This window comes from Syngnathus acus, chromosome 1 (assembly GCF_901709675.1).
Source record: "Syngnathus acus chromosome 1, fSynAcu1.2, whole genome shotgun sequence".
NCBI classification, from domain to species: domain Eukaryota; kingdom Metazoa; phylum Chordata; class Actinopteri; order Syngnathiformes; family Syngnathidae; genus Syngnathus; species Syngnathus acus.
This window is the reverse complement of record NC_051087.1, coordinates 14,232,518-14,251,884: the sequence shown is the minus strand read 5'-3', so window position 1 is coordinate 14,251,884 and position 19,367 is coordinate 14,232,518. Positions and strand designations below refer to the sequence as shown.

The 19,367-nt window shown below is 40.1% G+C and overlaps 1 protein-coding gene and 1 long non-coding RNA gene across 4 annotated transcripts in view; one reads left to right on the top strand and one right to left on the bottom strand.

Annotated features, from left to right (window-relative positions):
• Positions 1–19,367, bottom strand: part of sorcs3 (sortilin related VPS10 domain containing receptor 3) — a 260,977-nt gene that overhangs the window by 132,253 nt on the left and 109,357 nt on the right. The gene's annotated exons all lie outside the window — the stretch shown is intronic.
• LOC119125098 lies at positions 861–19,245 on the top strand. Of its 2 annotated transcripts, none has more exons than XR_005098439.1 (3): positions 861–872; positions 12,890–12,892; positions 19,128–19,245. It is a non-coding gene; the product is annotated as an uncharacterized LOC119125098 (long non-coding RNA). The 2 variants fall into 2 exon arrangements; XR_005098440.1 differs by lacking the exon at positions 12,890–12,892 and adding an exon at positions 1,003–1,005.

The following is a 19,367-nucleotide window of genomic DNA, read 5'->3' as shown; positions in this document are numbered from 1 at the left end:
GAAGTTCCGTAATATGGTAGCAATGAAGGATAATGGGTTCCTCCCAGCTTAATGTTTCAGTCCTCTCAAATCTTTGGCAGTTAATATGCAGGTTTTTCCCTGAAGACGTTACCTGCGACCCTATTGCCTATTTGAAATGAAACGTTAGGTGATTCTGTGATCACGCCCCAATATCTTACCAATTTCAGAGTGCTGCATCCCTTCAAAAGACTTTTTACAATTTTTTACTTTTCAATGTCACATTTTTTATTTTGTCTCATTTTGCCTGAGGAAAACAAGCTACCTAATAATTATGCACACTGTGATAGAGGGTGTTGATCTCCTTAGGCACATTGCTTCATATGCTTGTATGGAGTAAGCATTCAAGCCTATCAGCATGGAGTTGGAAAATATGCGTTAAAATGATCAGATGGTCAAAACACAATATGCCTGATAATTGTGCATATGGAAAAACCTTGCATTCATAATCAACAGGACAGCACGCTGTGGTAACTCGTCAAATAAAACAGATTCGCCTCAATTATTTTACCTGATGTTGAAACTTTAGATGCTTATCCCAAACAATACCCAGATACTTAATTTCATTTACTTCAAGAATTGGTTCATGCTCTAATTGTACGTCAAAGCTATCCTTTGAAGATCTATAACTGATGGAGATTTTTTTCACGTTTAAAGTTAGATGTTATTGTTCTAGCCACAGTGAGACTCTATATGTATAAGGCCTCCGTTAACTGCTTCTCAGCCAGTGCAGATGTTTCTGTTTTAGCCAACGCGTATTACAGTGTCATCTGCATAAAGCTAGCAGTTAACAGCATCTGGAAGGTTGTGAGGAGGGGGAAAATTCATGTTTAGTAATGTCTAATTATTGCATTGTTTTTACCTTAAGAACATTCATTTTTAACTTCTACTATGACTACTTATACTACTACCTATTTGTGTGCTGGTTTTATTTGTTTTGGGTTGTTTGTTTGAAGCCTTACTCTCAGGACAATTAAGGGAGAGGGGGTTGTGAGGGCGGCGGCTAGGAATGATGGAATATAAAATACTCTGGGGTACACTTTCAAACACCTTCTCCAAGTCCACAAAACACATGTAGACTGGTTGGTCAAACGCTTATGCACCCTCGAGGACCCTGCCGAGGATGTCCACTGTTCCACGAAGAAAACTACACTACACTGCCCTCCTGAATCTGAGATCCGACCCTCATCTCCAACACCCCTTAATAAACCTTACCAGAGAGGCTGAGGAGTGTGATTCCTTTGTAGTTGCAATACAATCCCTTACGCTGCCAATCCAGAGGCTGTAAATGATGACCGAACGATGTAGAGGCTTGTCAACCAGGACAGCCACCCAACAACCAGAGCCTTTAGAAACTTTGGGCAGAGTGATTACAACTGAGGAAAATTTAGCAAACACCCTTGGCCAGCTTCTGCTGAACACATGCACGTAATTGACAGCCGCTCGGGGCATTCCGAGAAAGATGATCCCATCCTCTGTTCTTCTTTTTATTTCTTAAGAACACCATGGTCAATCAAGAAAATTTGAAATGTCTAGTTCTGTGTTGCTCACTAAAAAGCTATAAAACACATGTGACTTGAAAAGCTCTGACAGAGCCTGGATATTTTACCAGAAGACTGTATTCTCAGTTGAACTATTTAATGGATGCCAGAATGATTGACACACGGTCGTGAAGCCTTTTCTGCAAGATTGCGGAGGAACATCTTATCCCCTCCTCAGGCATTCCTACTCTTACGTATATTCTTGGCCGCCCACCCACAAGTGGGGTGACTGCCTAGCCCCTGCGACTGTGTGTGTGGCTCTATGGCCTTGACTAAAATCATATATTTTTGTATGAATGATTCAAGTCTGGCATCGAATAATTTTTCTAATATTTTTGAAAATTGTGACTTAATAGAAATGGGTCGGTAGTTTGTGAAAAGGTCCGATTTGCACCTTTTCACAAACTACCAACCCATTTCTATTATGTCACAATTTTCAAAAATATTGGAAAATTATTCGATGCCAGACTTGAATCATTCATACAAAAATATAACATATTAACGGATAGCCAGTATGGATTCAGGAAAAAACATTCAACTTCCATGGCAATAATTGACACAATAGAGGAGATAAACTCTTTTGACAATAACAAATACACTGCCGGAATATTCAGTGACTTAAAAAAAGCTTTTGACACCATAGATCCCAACATCTGAGCCAATAAACTGGAACATTATGAGATTAGAGGAATTGCTTTGCGTTGGGTCAAAAGTTACATAAGTAACAGACAGCAGTTTGTGAAAATGGGTCAACATACATCTTCATGTTTAAACATTCCCTGTGGTGTCCCCCAGGGTTCGGTTTTGAGCCCCAAACTGTTTAATCTTTACATCAATGACCTATGTAATGTCTCAAAACTTCTAAAAATGGGATTGTTTGCTGATGATACAAATATGTTTGGCTCAGGGGAAAATCTGGAGGGTCTTTTAAATTTGATGAATACGGAAATGAAAAAAGTAAAAACATGGTTGGATTCCAATAAATTAACACTTAACATGTGCAAAACTAAACTTATGATTTTCGGTAACCACCAAAAACTAACTGATGTTCAAATACAAATAGACGGAACCATAATTGAAAGAATCCAGAAAATAAAATGTCTTGTTGTAATTATAGATGAACATACCGATTGGAAAGATCACATTAAATACATTGAAAACAAGCTGGCAAAAAATATCTCTATCCTGTATAAGGCAAAATATTTTCTTAACCACAAACCACTGCATGTATTTTATTGCTCTCTAATATCACCATACTTGAGCTACTGCGCAGAGATATGGGGAAATAACTACAAAAGCTCAGTCGGACAAATCATGCATTTACAAAAAAAGGCCATTGGAATTATAAATAAAGCCTTGAACATATACTAACCTGCTATTTGTTTATTCTTACAATAAATAATATAGAAATAGAAAGAGTAAATGAAGTAAAATTTCTTGGAGTGCTTATAGATAATAAATTAAGTTGGAAACCACATATAATGTATATCAAATCAAAAATTTCAAAATCACTAGCAGTATTATATAAAGTAAAAGACCTTATAAATCAGTCATCATTATATTCCTTGTACTGCTCCTTCATACTCCCATACATTATGTACTGTGTGGAGGTGTGGGGCAATACATACAAAACAAACACAGATCCAATCTTCATTCTTCAAAAAAAAGCAATACGACTTGTAAATAATGCTGATTATAGAGAACCATCTAACCCTCTCTTTATTAAATTGAACTCACTGAAATACAACGACCTAGTCGACTTTAAAACCATCCAACTCATGTACAAAATAAAAAATAATCAATTACCAAACAGTATCCAGAGGTTGTTTGAGTGGAGGGAAAGTACCCATTATTTAAGAGGAACACGTATGTTTAAAAAAGATTTGGTGAGAACAAACTTAAAGTTACATTGTATAACAGTTAGAGGTGTGGAATTATGGAACACCAGCAGTGAAGAATTAAAGAACTGTAGTACCTTACCTAAGTTTAAAAAAATGTATAAGGACAAAATATTGACGGGATACCGTAACATGCTGTGAAGTTGTTTAAGTTGCTTTTGTATTTTAATGAGAAAATATATAGTATATATATATATATATATATATATATATAAAATGTATATATGTTTTTTTTTCTTTAATATATTGACTATGGACAAATTCTTGACTGAATCAAATAGAAACATGTAGTTACATGGGGTAGAATCAGATAAGCTTAGGCTTCCTTCTACTCCCTTTTTGAACAAATATGATTTTACGATAAAGGAAAATTATAATGCAATATCTTTTTTTCTTTTATGTTCTATTGTACTATGGAGTTATAATTTTTCTGTATTTTTATTTTTTCCTGTATTTCTTTAATGTTCGAAATAAACGTTATAAAAAAAAAAAAATCACAAATTCTTAAATTCAAAGATTTGGTAAACTTTCAAACTGCACAAATTATGCTTAAAGTGCAGCAAAATTGCTTGCCTAAAAGAATTCAAATGCTTTTTCATCTAAAAAAACAGCGACTACAAACTCAGAGATAATGACAGTAAATATATTCTGCCCAAACACAAATCAACCAGGAAAAGCTTTTGTATTTCCGTTGCAGGCGTTAAACTCTGGAATAACATGAGCCAAAATCTCAAACAATGCTCAAGTTTGGTGATATTCAAAAAGAAATTTAAAGAACTGACACTTCTGAGCTATGAACTCCTTGAAATCTCATAATTTAATGGCATTTTCTTTAAATGACTATTGCATGTGTATGCGTATGTATGTATATATGTGTGTATGTAGGTGTGTGTGTATGTATATGTATGTGTATGTATATGTGTATGTGGGTGAATATATATTTTTTTGGTACTTTATTATTTTATGACTATTATTTTTTTTTCTTTACTTTTCTCCTTCTCTTCTTCATTGTTATTCACGGGAAAGACAACAATAGGGAAAAGTAATGCTATTAGAGGTAACTGCAAATCTTATTTTTTGTCTTAAATTTGACAGGGGGTGGGATTAAATAAATTTTAATTCTTTCCATTCCTTTTCAAACAGGTAGGCTCTACCTATTTGGTACAGTGGATTGTTTTCTGTTTGTATGTGTTGTTTGTATAGAGTCATAGTTTTAATGGCTTTCACCTTGCTTGTGCTTTTGAATGTGTGTGTCTTCATTTGATTGGTTATGTGTGGTTTGCCTGTTTGAAACGAATAAAAATTCATCTTCATCATCATCATATAAGTGTGTCAAGGGTGTCATACATAAGAAGATACAGAGCCAGGAGGAAAGGTCTCAGCGTCACAACAGTCTAGCAAGTCACCTATCTAATTATTAAGAAGTCCAATCTAACAACATCAGTTTCTTTACTTTGCTTTAAACCAACTGGTTGGATAAATACGACTGGCCAAAAAAGTGATTAATTTAAATCAACCAAAACTATAAACTACATCTATAATGTATTAGTAATAATTGCCAGCATGTTTTTGCAGCCATAAATAGAAAAAGCTAATGGATGTCATTCCACCATTTTAAAATTGTTTCAGCAAATGTAGACAACGTAATTAGGTGTGTGACTCTAATGGGGTTATTTTGAGCACAAAATGGATGTTGCATTTGAATCTGCATTTGAAGTAGAACAGAGGAAAAACATTTACATCAGAAAACACTCATTCAATACATATTCATTAGCATCCGAGATGAAAAACACTGCATGGGTTGGTTGGACCAATTACAACAGAAAGTCAAACGTTTCTCCTGTACGTCAAACACACAGTAGTCTCCAAAAACAAGACAGATAGAGTGACCAATATTTCCCAAGTAGACAAGCCTCAGGTAAAATCAAGCCAGGGCACTCTGAACACTCGTTGACTGATTTCCTTGAAAAACATTCTCGGCACCACTGAACTGAACACGTACAATGTAGCACTAAAAGGTCAGCAATAGGGATGCTTGATTACATTGCAGACAGTTTCACTACAATGGCCTAAATTGCTCCAGTCTTTTGACCTGGGAAAAACTATCTGGGGTGACAAAGCCAATTTTTTTTCCTCATTTCATTCACCTTTCAAACTAATTATTCTTACGAGGGTAGCAGGCATGCCCGAGCCTATCCCAACTGACTTCAGGCAGTAGGTGGGGGACACCCTGAACTGGTCGCCTGCCAATCCCAAGGCAAGTATAGACAAACAACCATTCACTCACATAGTTCTTTGACAAAAGCCTTCTCATTGTTCGAATTCAATGAAAGGATCTACCGTAATTTTCGGACTATAAGCCGCACCGGACTATAAACCGCACCAGCTAAAATTCGGGGATATTTTAGTTTTTTTCTTTTATAAGCTGCACCGGACTATAAACCGCACGTGCGCACGAGTTATTTACAAAGACAGACAGTACACAGAAAGCCTTTTTAAAGTTTTAATAACATACTTTAACTTGTCTTTCTAAACTCAGCCTGTGACGCAGCAGTAGTACCGCAGCAACACGGAAGTGTGCACGCGAGTTATTTACAAAGAAACACGGTACACAGAAAGCCTTTTTAAAGTTTTAATAACGTACCTTGACATTTCTTTCCAAACACTGCCTGTGACGCGGCAGCAATATCGCAGCAACACGGAAGTAACACAGCACTAATAGGGCTGGATAAAAAAACATACCGGTAAAAGTCACTGAGACACGGCGGTAACACAGCAGCAACACGGTAGCACAGCACTAACAGGGCTGGTTAAAAAACATACCAGTAAAAGTAAAAAAAAGAGCCAGTAAAAGAGCCGTCTTCATTTTCCTCCTGTGCACTGAAACCATCGAAGTCTTCCTCCTCGGTGTCCGATTGGAGTAGCGTTAGAGACCCTTCGCCACACACTCTCACTCTCTCTTTTGTCGTCGCTTTTATGCATTTCTTCTAGCATTTTCCATGATGAGGGTCTGTTCATGCTCATTTTATTCATGCACGGAGCGCTAAGTTACATTAAACTAGCGAGCTACACGTATAGCTCCAGAGTAGATGTGACTGGGAAATAAAGAAAGAAAAGGGTGATGCAACACGATGTCATCAACAATGGGCAAAATCGACTGCCTTTAACTTAAAAGCGGTATAATGTGCATTTCTTTTGGCCCCCATAATGACGGTTTGTGTATAAAAGCTTCCTTTCAGTAATGTCCGTCTTGATCTCGTTCTGTCTCTTCTTTGTGTGGATTATACGGCACTAATTGCCTGGCGGCTGGACTTGCGATCAACACACCGCTTTTCTCCCTAGTGACCGTCTCACATATCCCTCCGCTCAGCAAAGCAGTGCCGCACAACAGGTCCACAGCCTTTTTACGAGTGTATAAAAGTGATCAAGTCATCACAAAAATCACGGAAAAAAATCCTATATAAGCCGCACTGGACTATAAACCACAGGGTTCAAAATTTGAGAAAAAAGTCACGGCTTATAGTCCGAAATTTACGGTAATTGAAATCCCATGTGTTACATCAGTGGTCCCCAACCACCGGGCCGCGGACCGGTACCGGTCCGTGGGTCACTTGGTACCGGGCCGCCAAGCCGCACAGAAAAAAAAATAATAATAATTATCGACGATCAATTAATTCAGGTCAAGACACTCGTCCCGGTCACGTGACATGTTTCCCCAGTCGAGCCCGCAAAGCTAATATGTGGCGACAGGCTAACTAACCAGGCAATGAAGCATTCAAAACTGCTTCAACACATGGAGACCAAGCATCCTGCAATAAAAGACAAACCTTAATCACTTCGGTTGTCATTGTCTCCGATTACGTCTAGATGGGACCGGCTCGTTTCTGAGAAACAAACTCAGTGCTCCCACTAATTCAACGTAATGGTGAGTTTTATTTTTGTCATTTGTACTTGTTTTTGTCAGTCGTATCATTTTATTTCATCGTATTTATATATTTATTATAAATGTATTATTTATTTATTTATATAAATGTATTATTTATTTATATAAATGCCGGTCCGCGAAAATATTTCTGACATGTAACCGGTCCGTGGCGCAAAAAAGGTTGGGGACCACTGTGTTACATGACAACAGATAGACCAGATACCAGGTTTGAAAGAAAGGAAACCTGTAATATTAAAGCAATACTGTTCAAACCGTCAGAATACTTTTCATCTGATGTGAATTTTTACTTTTGTTGCACTATGCTCAACATCATCCACGACATCAGAGTTGCTGTAAACTGTATTGTGGACTGTATTATGGAATGCTTTTGTGATTATTTACACCTACTATTATATATATATATATATATATATATATATATATATATTGCACTCAATCTAAATATATATATATATATGTATATATATAGTGCACTCAATCTAAATATATATATATATATATTGCACTCAATCTAAATATATATATATATATAGTGCACTCAATCTATATATATATATATATATATATATATATATAGTGCACTCAATCTAATCAACCAATCCAATGATTTAGCTATGATTTCAAAAAGGGTTCACCATTATAGTTTTTGTGTAAACCAGGACTACATATATTCTCCATAAGGCTGTTCTAAAATTAGTTCACAGTGATGGGACATTGTGAAGTCCTAGGAATGCTGTAAATGTCAAGAAGTGAATGGAGCTGGGCGACCAAATGCAGCTTGGACCAGGGTTTATTGAGGGAACTCAAAAGACAGACTATAAGAAGCTTGACAAGGGACATGAATAACAGAACAGAACGGATACTAGAAACAAGAAGACATGAGACCACAACAATCCGATCAGGGTGTGACAGGCAGACAGGACTTATATACGCGACAGGTAACGAGAGGCAGGTGACTGTGATTAGTACATAGATTGAGAGTAGACACAGGTAGGGAGGGGCGAGCACACAGACACTGACAGAACTAATGACAACCTACACATAATAGACTGACCGGGGGCGAGTCGTGACAGTAAAGGTGAACATTTTAAACTACTTGCAGGGCTCTATAAATACATAAGTTGTTGCGTATTGATTTTTATATTCCTTGTTTTATCAGTGTTCATCATTATTGCGACAAATCATTTACATGATCAGTGTCTTCACATAGATGAATATCGATACATTCATTATCTATACTGCGTTTCCTAACTAAGGTCACATCATTAATTAGTCAAAGTAATATATTCATCTATTTTCTATACCACTTGTCCCCATGGGGGTCGCAAGTCTGCTGGAGCGCATCCCAGCAGTCATCAGGCAGTAGGCTGGGGACACCCTGAACTGGTTGCCAGCTAATCAAAGGGCAAACAGAAACTAACAAACATTCGCACTCACACCTAGGAACAATTTGGAGTGCTCAATGGGCCTACCAAGCAATGTTTATGGGACTTGGGAGGAAACCAGAGTGCCCGGAGAAAACCCATGCAGGCACGGGGAGAACATGCAAACTCCACACGGGGAGGGCCGGAGGTGGAATCGAAACCGCACCCTCCTAACTGTGAGGTGGACTTGCTAACCAGTGCTACATCGAGCCGCCCAAAGTAATATAAATAGAGGTAATTTGACCAAATGTATTGTATAATTCCTTATCCCTTCACAATAATTAATACCAATGAAGGAGCACACGCTCACAGAGGGGACAGGACAGGGAAACCAAGTGCATTACGAGATTCAGTTTATTGATGTTCGGGAGCGAGGACGTGGGAGTCAGGAGCTTTGGTAGCGCAAATGCAACAGTGGAGCGAGAACGTGAGCTGCGGATGGCCAGCATTGGATTGCAGCCGTGAGCTCGCAGGGAGGAAGTGAGCTGACGAGTGACTCAACCAGCGGGCGTCGATTGTAGCTGAGCCGTGCAAAAGCGAGACAAGTTTGTGGTCAGGATCGAGCAGCGGATCGGACCTGGCGGAAAGAGTAGCAGAGCAAGTGTGCTGGCATGCAGAGGCGTAGTCAGGGACAGGCAGAAAGGTAGTACCAGGCAACGTTCAGGGAAGTTGAGCAAACAGACGGGCAGAGGCAACAGGAGTCAGACGGAGGACAGACAGTGAGCACATGGGTAGCATCACAGACGTACTGACAAAGAATGTTCTTCTTCTTCTTTCTTGGATTTTCTGGCTGTTGGCAACTAAATGGCGCTTTACTGCCACTGACTGTTCGAGTATAGGTCACTGACGAAGAATGAACTGAGTGCAGGGTGTGAGCAATGTGCGTCATAGGGGCATGGCTGTGAACAATATGCGCAAGGGGAAATTCACTGACCATGGTGCTGGAGGCACGGATACGTGACAAAACATTGGTGACTGTTTATGAATAAGTGGCTGTGGAGCTCATAAGGACATAAGTGTTTTTGAAAACACTGGTTTGAACATATAGGTGAAATTGCTTTTCCATTTTAACTATCTATTTTTTTTTTTTGCTTTGTCTATGCCAGGGGTGGGCAAACGTTTTGACTTGCGGGCCGAATTGGGTTCTAAATTTTGACCGGGGGGCCGAACCAGGAGCAGATGGATGTAGTGTTTGACTGTGAAGTAATATAAATGACATGTAAAGGTCATTGCATAAAAGGTTTTTACTTTTAGTAGATACTAAAGCATGGAAATTAAAAAAAGCTTTTTGAAAACAAATGCATTTATTAACAGCATTAAAAAAAAGTTTCACCAAAAAACTACTATCAGTGATTCTTATTAAATACGACACTGTTATGATGAATAACATTTTCCATCACTTCCGCGCCTGCAGGTCAGATTTATGAAGTATGTTTATCTAATGAGGCGAAATCACATCCAACGGCAAACATTCTGACCAAATACATCATCTTGAAGAATCAGTGAAAGAATACATCTAAATAAAGTAATTTAGAAATCAATAGTATTGTTGGTTTCCCTTTTTTGCTAGTGCATCATAGTCTGGAGTAAAATTTGTTGTGGTAATTCTTAGGCTAGAGCCGAGGTGTTGGTCCGTTAACCTAGATCTGTGACGGGCTTTGTTGACGTTCATGTGGCTGAACGTCTTCTCACACACGTAGGTCGAGCCAAATTGTCCACTCTTTTTTCACATTCGGCACTCAGTGTCCACCTTTCTTTTCTTCGGGCCACTCATTTTAATGGAAGGGGTTTGTGGGTGGCATTAGCGTAAAACTGTATCTGAAAACTCAGCATGCGAATTACGAGAATATTGACGTCACAACCTACACTCGAAATTCGGCACTGATAGATGAAATTACTACGTACTACTGAGTACGCACACGCACTTGTGAGTGTGCACCGAGCTTTCCGACACGGCTCCCGGGAGTAAATGCGCGGGCGGGCGCTTCCCCGTCTACTGGGGAAACATAGTAATTGCAGGGCCTAGTGGTAGAGTGTCCGCCCTGAGACTGGAAGGTTGTGGGTTCAAACCCCGGCCGGGTCATACCAAAGACTATAAAAATGGGACCCATTGCCTCCCTGCTTGGCACTCAGCATTAAGGGTTGGAATTGGGGGGTTAGATCACCAACTGATTCCCGAGCGCGGCACCGCTGCTGCTCACTGCTCTCCTCTCCCCCAGGGGATGGATTAAAATCACACGGGGATGGGTTAAATGCAGAGGACAAATTTCACCACACCCAGATGTGTGTGTGACGATCATTGGGACTTTAACTTTAACTTTAACTTTAAAATGACCCCAAGAAAAATTAATAATACAATTTATTCAGGTTTGGCGGGCCGGATTAAACGGCCCCGTGGGCCGGATGTGGCCCGCGGGCCGTAGTTTGCCCATGTCTGGTCTATGTGCATGTGAGTGTATATATATTATGTGTTTGTGTACACATACTGTCCATACATCCACATGAAATATGTACCCGCCGTTGTTCACATTGTATATTTTTTGCTGATATTGTTTCCCTTTTCTCCTTGCTTGTTTATGTCCATTCATCCATCCATTGTCAATACAGGTTAGCCTGCTCAGGGTTGCTGGAGCGTATTCCAGCTGGCATCGGCCGAAAGGCAAACGACACTGGCCATCCAGTCACAGAGTACATATAGTAACAAAAAACAGCCACACCCACACCGTCAATTAGCGGCAATCAACAGGTAGGTGGGTGGGTAGGTAGGTGGGTAGATAGATAGGTGGGTAGATAGATTGTTTGGAGAGAGAGAGAGAGAGAGAGAGAGAGAGAGAGAGAGAGCGAGAGCGAGAGAGAGAGAGAGAGAGAGAGAGAGAGAGAGAGGGAGGGGGGGGACGGACGGACGGACGGACGGACGGACGGACAGACAGACAGACAGACAGACAGACAGACAGATAGATAGATAGATAGATAGATAGATAGATAGATAGATAGATAGATAGATAGATAGATAGATAGATAGATAGATAGATAGATAGTAGGGGTGTAAATCGCGGGTTTTGTCACGATACGATATCATATCGATACAAAGACTCACGATACGATATTTGCCGATATCTTAAAGCCTGCTGTGATTCATTCACGATACATCACGATATAGTGCTCCACGATCGATATTTTTATTTTTTTTTTTTAAATAAAAAATATAGAACAATATCCTGATTTATAACAATTCATACGCAAAGTCAACAAGGTACTGCAAACTCTTTATTTAAGAAATTACAAGAGTATTGTAGTATACAAAGTGCTTATTTTAACACTAAACTTTATCAAATTCCTATATTTTTTCTCATATAAGTAAAGAAAAATGAATATTCTTTCTTTTTTTGTAATACCATTAACTTTAAAGTGCATTACTGAACTATTTATTTACAATAATTTTAATTGTCCGTTGAGCCATCTTTTCTTTGGAATCCAAAGTGCTTCCAAACGAATGACTTGAAGCCCAAAGGGGAGCGAATTTCCTCGTCTTCTTGGACACTAGCCATAGCACCAGCCCAGGAGCCGCGTAGTTGTCGGCACCCCTTTCACGTGCCTGCTCTGCTCACAACACAACACGCCGCGTACTGCTCCCGGAAAGAGGAAGCAAGCAACAATGAACTGGATTTCAAAATAAAGTCGCGTCTAATGTCCGAGGTCAAACACGGCGATATAAATCGATGTTTACGTTTAGCATCGATGCCAATAAATCGTAGAGCATTATATCGATTAATCGATGTGTATTGATGAATCGTTACACCCCTTATAGAGAGATAGATAGATCGAGCGATCCCGGGGGGGAGATTTGTGCACTACTTTCCTCTCCTGAGGCTAGATGGTGGACCACAATTTCCTCAGTGCCACTGTCAGTCGTTTTACATCGCCGAACTCCTCCTACGCCCAAGTTTGTTTTTCCAACGACCGTTAAGCTGCTTTCCACTTGGCCAGCCAGTCAGCTGCTTCAAAAGGCCACAGTACAAGGCCTGATAGGACTCTTTCATCAGCTTGATGACATCCTTACAGCGGGTTTGGGGATTGCTGCCATGACAGGAACCACAGTTCCGATTGCCTGCCTCAACAATGGAGACACAGAACATGGTTCACTCAGACTCAATGTCCCAAGCCTCTCCAGGGACAGTGGCAAAGTTTTGCCGGAGGTGGGAGTTGAAACTGCCAGACATTACCAGTGGACCCTCACAATACGTTTGGGTCTGCCAGGTCAGAACACCATCTGCCCTCCACCATCGGAGTCAGCAAACCACCAATACTCTGAACTGTCGTTTGCTGCATAGGCACAAATAACAGTCAAGACCAGTCCCCCATCTGATGATGGTGGGAGGCGACACTCTCATCCACCGGGTTGAACTTCAATGTACAGGCGCTAAGATGGGAGGCAATAAGTGTGCTTCTCACTGTGCGCAACTCTAGAGTGGAAGCCTTTCCAACCCCTCATGGATCCTCATAATTATGAAATCCAATCGCGGGCTGGATTGGATGGTTAGCTCACAGGCCGAATCCGCCAGCTGATGATCACTGGTCTACATGGTATTATGAGTAAAGCTGGTCAGAAAAATGCTGAAGTGCTTCACTCCCAGGAAGGAGTTGGGATGAAATAGCAAGGGCTAAGGCATCTTTATATAATGCAGTACATATGTAGATATCTTTCAATTTTAACTAAAAATGTCTTGTCACTCGTGCAATAAACTGTATGACAAAAAAAATCTGGTTGCTGACGTGTCGGCAGCGTGGGACAGGTTCACACTCAGACATACGCCAGAGCCCCATATTATATTCAAATCCTCAATACAAGTTAACTTTACCAGCTATGGATGAGAATTTTGTAACTTCATTTATATCTTCAATGTCAAAGCCTTTATTGAAGCAATTATTGTAAATAGTTTGTTTGTTTGTTTGTTTGTTTGTTTGTTTGTTTGTTTGTTTGTTTGTTAGTTTGTTTGTTTGTTAGTTTGTTTGTGTGTTTATTTATTTATTTGTTAGTTTGTTTGTTTGTTTGTTTGTTCGTTTGTTTGTTTGAAATGGCTTAAAGGTAATGTGTAAAAATAATACGCAATTTAATACTCTACACAGACAGTACTATTGTAAAGAAACATTCCTTAAAACTAGTAATAAGAAATACTATATATTACATTATGCCTAACTCAGTCCATCAAGGCGGGTTTAAAATAATTATAACAAATGCATGCTTCAACAAATAGGTTCATGAGGCTTAGGGTAATATGTGTGTCACTGGGATAACCTCACATCTTGATTTCTTTTTAAGAAATGTTCTAAAAAATGTAGAAATTAAAGTAGAGTGCCTTGACTGATTGATTGATGTTTGATTGATCATATAATTGGATTCCACAACAAAACAGCCGGTCATGGATCAGAGCTAGGAGACCAACTGCAGCTTGGTCCAGTGTTTATTGAAGGGGAAGAGGGAAATGTAGAGCAGGATCACAGGCAGGACAGGGGTTCACGGATAGCAGGCAGGGATCAGAAGTTCTCTCGGAACAAACAGAATGTCCACATGGACTACGTAATAGGTGTCAAACTCAAGGTCCGGGGGCCAGATACGGCCCGCCACATTATTTTATGTGGCCCGCGAGACAACTTTTGCATTGACTTTGTTTGATTACTAAAATTACAAATTGTCTTCACTTTTAAAAACATAAGAGATATTGCTTGCTATTTTTATTACCATTCGTCTTTTTAAAATGTTTGAACAGTTTTTACTACTCTCTGATTTCAAAACTAGTTAGTTATTCATCACTTTGTTTTGTAGCCTATACTGTATATAGAAGACGTTGACAATCATAATGGCTCTCTGAGGGAAACTGTGACTACGATGTAAAATGAGTTTGACACCCCTGGACTACGTAATCAAGCACACCGGTAAATAAGCACTGGTACCGTAATCGTGAGCATGAGCGGGGAGATCAGGAGACACGGGAGGATCAGGAGCGAAAACAGTTGCATGACAGAACAGTACAGAATGAACCGACAGGAAATGACAAGTGGGCAGGGTTTAAATACATGGTGTAGTAGTATCGTTTGGCTGTCACTACACGGCCCCATGTTTCTCAGCTAGTTGGTAAACGCTTCGTCACAGTTCAGCGCGGTTTGAATGCCTCCAGCCAGTCTCGTCATGGGACACATGCTGAGGGCGCGATCAATGTCTTCCCCCCCCCCCCCCCCCCCACACACTGTGGGCACGCTGGTGACCCCCCAACGCCCCAGCGGTGCAGGCCCCCTCCCCCCCGCCCCGCCGTGGCCAGCCAGAAGTCCACCCGAGCCAACCCAAGCTGACCACACCGGGCATGACCAGAAGCCACTCCACAGGGGCGGACCCCAGACTACAATCCCCACGGCCCCGCGTCAACCTGCCCCGCGTGGGCACAGCGGGCCCACACATACTAATGTTAACAAGAGGAACAGGCAGGGCGGGCCAAGAGTGAAGACGCGGGACAGAGAAGTGACCGGGTACCATGACAACCAACAGACAACAAAAGACGGAATGTGACACACACGGTACCAGCAGAGCGTGGCAAAAACGCTCATCCGCGGGGTGATCGGCGCTACCGAAGAACGGAGACATGACAACTATAAGTTCTGATAACTTGGGTTGAATTCCCCTTTCAGGCACAGTGTTTCCATCATAAAATGTTGCCCATCTTAACTGCCAATCCATGGGCAGACACACAGAATTAAACAAATCCAGAACAGCTTGCTCACAGATTTGCCCACCAAAGACTCAACTATTTGTATCCAAACAATTAAAAAGTCAATTTTACATATGTCTCCTTTAAAAGGTACAGAAAATCGACCGAAGAGCGGAGACGTGACACAGCCATGATGAACTTTAAAAAGAACTAACAATTAAGATATATCTACAATTTACATTGAATGACAAACTTGGACAATTGTGGCACTTATGTATTCAATTAGATATTTACTAAAAACATTTATTTGAGTAACGCAGTATTATAAGTAGCTACATCATATAAATACTGTGTATTCTTTATGAAGCAATGATTTTAAATGTATTTGTGCCTTGTCAAATATGAGCTGCACTTATGTTTTGTGTTCACATTTCTGTGTTTGTAGGTCGTATAGTGAACAAATGTCATTATTGTGTTTTTTTACACAGTGCAATACAACGCAAGGTTGTATAGTAAGTGCTGGAATGAATTACATGTCTCCTCATTTCAATGTGGAAAGATGAATAAAGGTTGACAACTCATATTTAAAGGCACCAGTGCACATTACTTTCTTTAGATTAAACAGACACACTTGGTGTATTTGCCCAAAGCATCTAGACTGGATCAGTATCACTAATACCAGCATGAATTTGACTCAGTATTGCTACTTTATTGATATGCTCGTACTTGTGTCTATCATTCCCAAGGCAACGGTTGTTCAATACGCTAATGAAAAATCTACTTTATCATAATTGAACATTACTTTTGAAAACTGCCACACAAATATCCAGAAGGCCGCATTTGCAGGTTTAAATTGGTAAGTATGGAGTCGGAAAAACACACGAGTTAAGATTGTTGAAGCAAGGAAGGAATATATTGGAACCTCCAAAGACTGAGCACTGCATGCCAAAGTCTGTCTCTCAAAAGATTAAGAAATGTGTTTGTGCGGGTGTGCGTGCATGTTGTTTTGTTGTATTTGTCTGTGTTAGCAAGAGATAGTGAAAGAAAAATGTTGAAGCAAGTCATGTGTGAAACAAACAAAGACAGCCACCCATGCTGCTAAAACTCTGGGAGTTGATCCTGGAATATAAAACAAAAGATTAAACATAAACATGTATGGAGTGGACCACAGGTAAGTGAAAAGAGGACAGTGGGTGGGATTAAAAAAAAATCTTCAAATCTCCCAGTGCCACCAGGACTTCCTGAATTTTGCCAAAATACCATAACAATGTGGTGCTACATAAATGTATTGAAGAGAAATGCCCTACAGGCACAGAGAGCCCATATTCAAGGCTTTTTCTCAGTGTCAACATTTGTCATGCATTCACTCAGTGCTCCTGTTCTCCAGTCAACCTTAACGTTTGTCATGCATTCACTCACTGCTCTTGTTCTCCAGTCAACCTTAAAGGAGACATATCATAGAAAATCCACTTTTTTAGCTTTTAAATACATTTTATTGTGCACTTGGAGTCTCCAGGATTGTAGAAAAGTCTATTTATCCCTCCAAATGTTGCAGATATAGTTTTATAATCTGTTTGGGGGATATTTTTTACTCTGTTCATTTTTATCCATGTACTATTACTATTATTTTTATCTATTACGTCACAGTCTTTGGGGCGGCACTACCAAACAAGGTAATGTTTGGCCAAATGGTTTCACAAATGCGCCATCTTTATTACTCTGAGACTTTTGTAGTGCAGACATCTCAAGGATGCTGAAGTGGAGAGATTAAAATGTTCCGTGGTTGGATGCATTAATCCACACAACTCATTACACCGTCCCTCAGCATCAGAACCTCAAAGGAGTGCCTGGTTAAATTAAATTTTTTTAGGACGAAATTCCTACATCTGTGGGCAAAGTCCTGCTAGTCTGTGCAAAGCACTTTAAGGAAGAGTGTTTCAGAAATCTTGTCAGAATAGAGACGGATTCGTCGAAAGACTTTGTTTCATTGATGGTTCAGTTCCTTCAATCTTTGGAAACGACAGACATGGTAAAGTGGTAAACTTGAGATGACACCAAAATAATAAACTGTATTTCACTTTCATATTTTTGTATGTCTATGATACCCTTGTTGCGGTTCAACTCTCTTCCAGGTTAACTGGCTCGCCCAATACAGATGTGGCCGTTAGGGCAAAGCCAGCTTTACTGTCATATTATTGCGTGTCTATGATGCCCTCGTTACGGTTCAAACTCTCTTCCAGGTTAACTGGCTCCCCGAATACAGATGTGGCTGTTAGGGCAAAGCCAGTTCAATAATCTTGTGTTTCCTGACTGCAGATTCATTAGAAGCAACATGGAAATTGTCAGACTGCTAAACTGTTCAAATCCTCAATAAACACGTGGAACAAAACTGCTCGTTTACATTTCCGACTGGTTGCAAGAAACAGTAAGAAAAATAAAATATATAACAGTAGAAAGCTGGATGTGAACCTGTGACACAAAGTAATAAAGAATCACCCATTAGCCAATCACCTGACTGCTATGCTACGAGCTACACACTGTGAACCTCGAAAATTATAGTATTTATTTTCAAAACCTATTTACCCAGCGAGGGTACCCATGTATAATACGCATCCAAATTTTGACTCTCACTTAAGTCCGTAAACGTAAAATTATTTCAGAAAAAAGATCATCTTTGGGAACAACCGGATGTTATTCTGCCGGTCAGTATCACTGCGCATGCGCTAGCAAACTCAATAGCGGAGAAATGTTTCGGATTTGTGTAGGGTACATTATGACAGCAAACGAGCAGGTGATCGAACAAGCGTCTGATACGAGAGCATTGTGTTCGTATGGAGCGTGTTTGAAGTGAACAGCAGAGAAGAAAGGAACAAGGCAAAGTGTTGTGAAATAAAATATTACCTGTAATACGCATTTTGTTATTTGCTGATTGAAACTGCTAATTAAACTGTGAATTGAAACTAATAGGTAGAGAACTGAACTCTCGCTCTTTATATAGCTGACGTGTCTTGCGCATCCGTTCTGCGCATACTGTCATGGCGGCCTCCGTATGATATCCGGTCTGCGATGGAGATTAAAAAACAAACAATATTTGACAATAACACACCATCAAGGATTGCACCATCGCATCAAACGATGTGTCGTCAATTATGAATTTTACTGACTAAGTGTGTTGGGCAGGATGGCTGAATGCGATGCGCGATTGACAACAAACAAGAAGAAAGGTGATTTCAAGTTTTATTTCGAGGGAGATTTTCTTCAAAAATGGTTGTACCCATGTATAATGCGCACCCCAGATTTTAGGACAATAAATTAGTTAAATTTTGCGCATTATACATGGAAAAAGACGGTAAATATGAAGCTAAAATCACATTAGATGGTCACGCCAAATCTGAAAAACATCAAAATCAAACCCAGCCAAGAGCAACAAGCAACAGAGGCACAGGCTAGCACAAGCAAACCACCCACCACATTAAGCAATCAGGTAAGCTGTTTACACTTTATATTTGATTGTTCTTAAAGACTGTGAAAAATTACAAAATATGATTTTATTTTTTACATACTTTATTTTATTTTTTATTCCACATAAGCAAACAGAGGCAGCTTGGTGGGGCACTGGTTAGCATGTCTGCCTCACAATTAGGAGGGCGCGGGTTCTATTCCACCTCCGGCCCTCCCTGTGTGGAGTTTGCGTGTTCTCCCCGTGCCTGCATGGGTTTTCACTTGGTAGGCTGATTGAGCACTCCAAATTATCTCTAGGTGTGCGTGCGAGTGTGAATGGTTGTTCGTTTCTGTGTGCCCTGCAATTGGCTGGCAACCAGTTCAGGGTGACCCCTGCC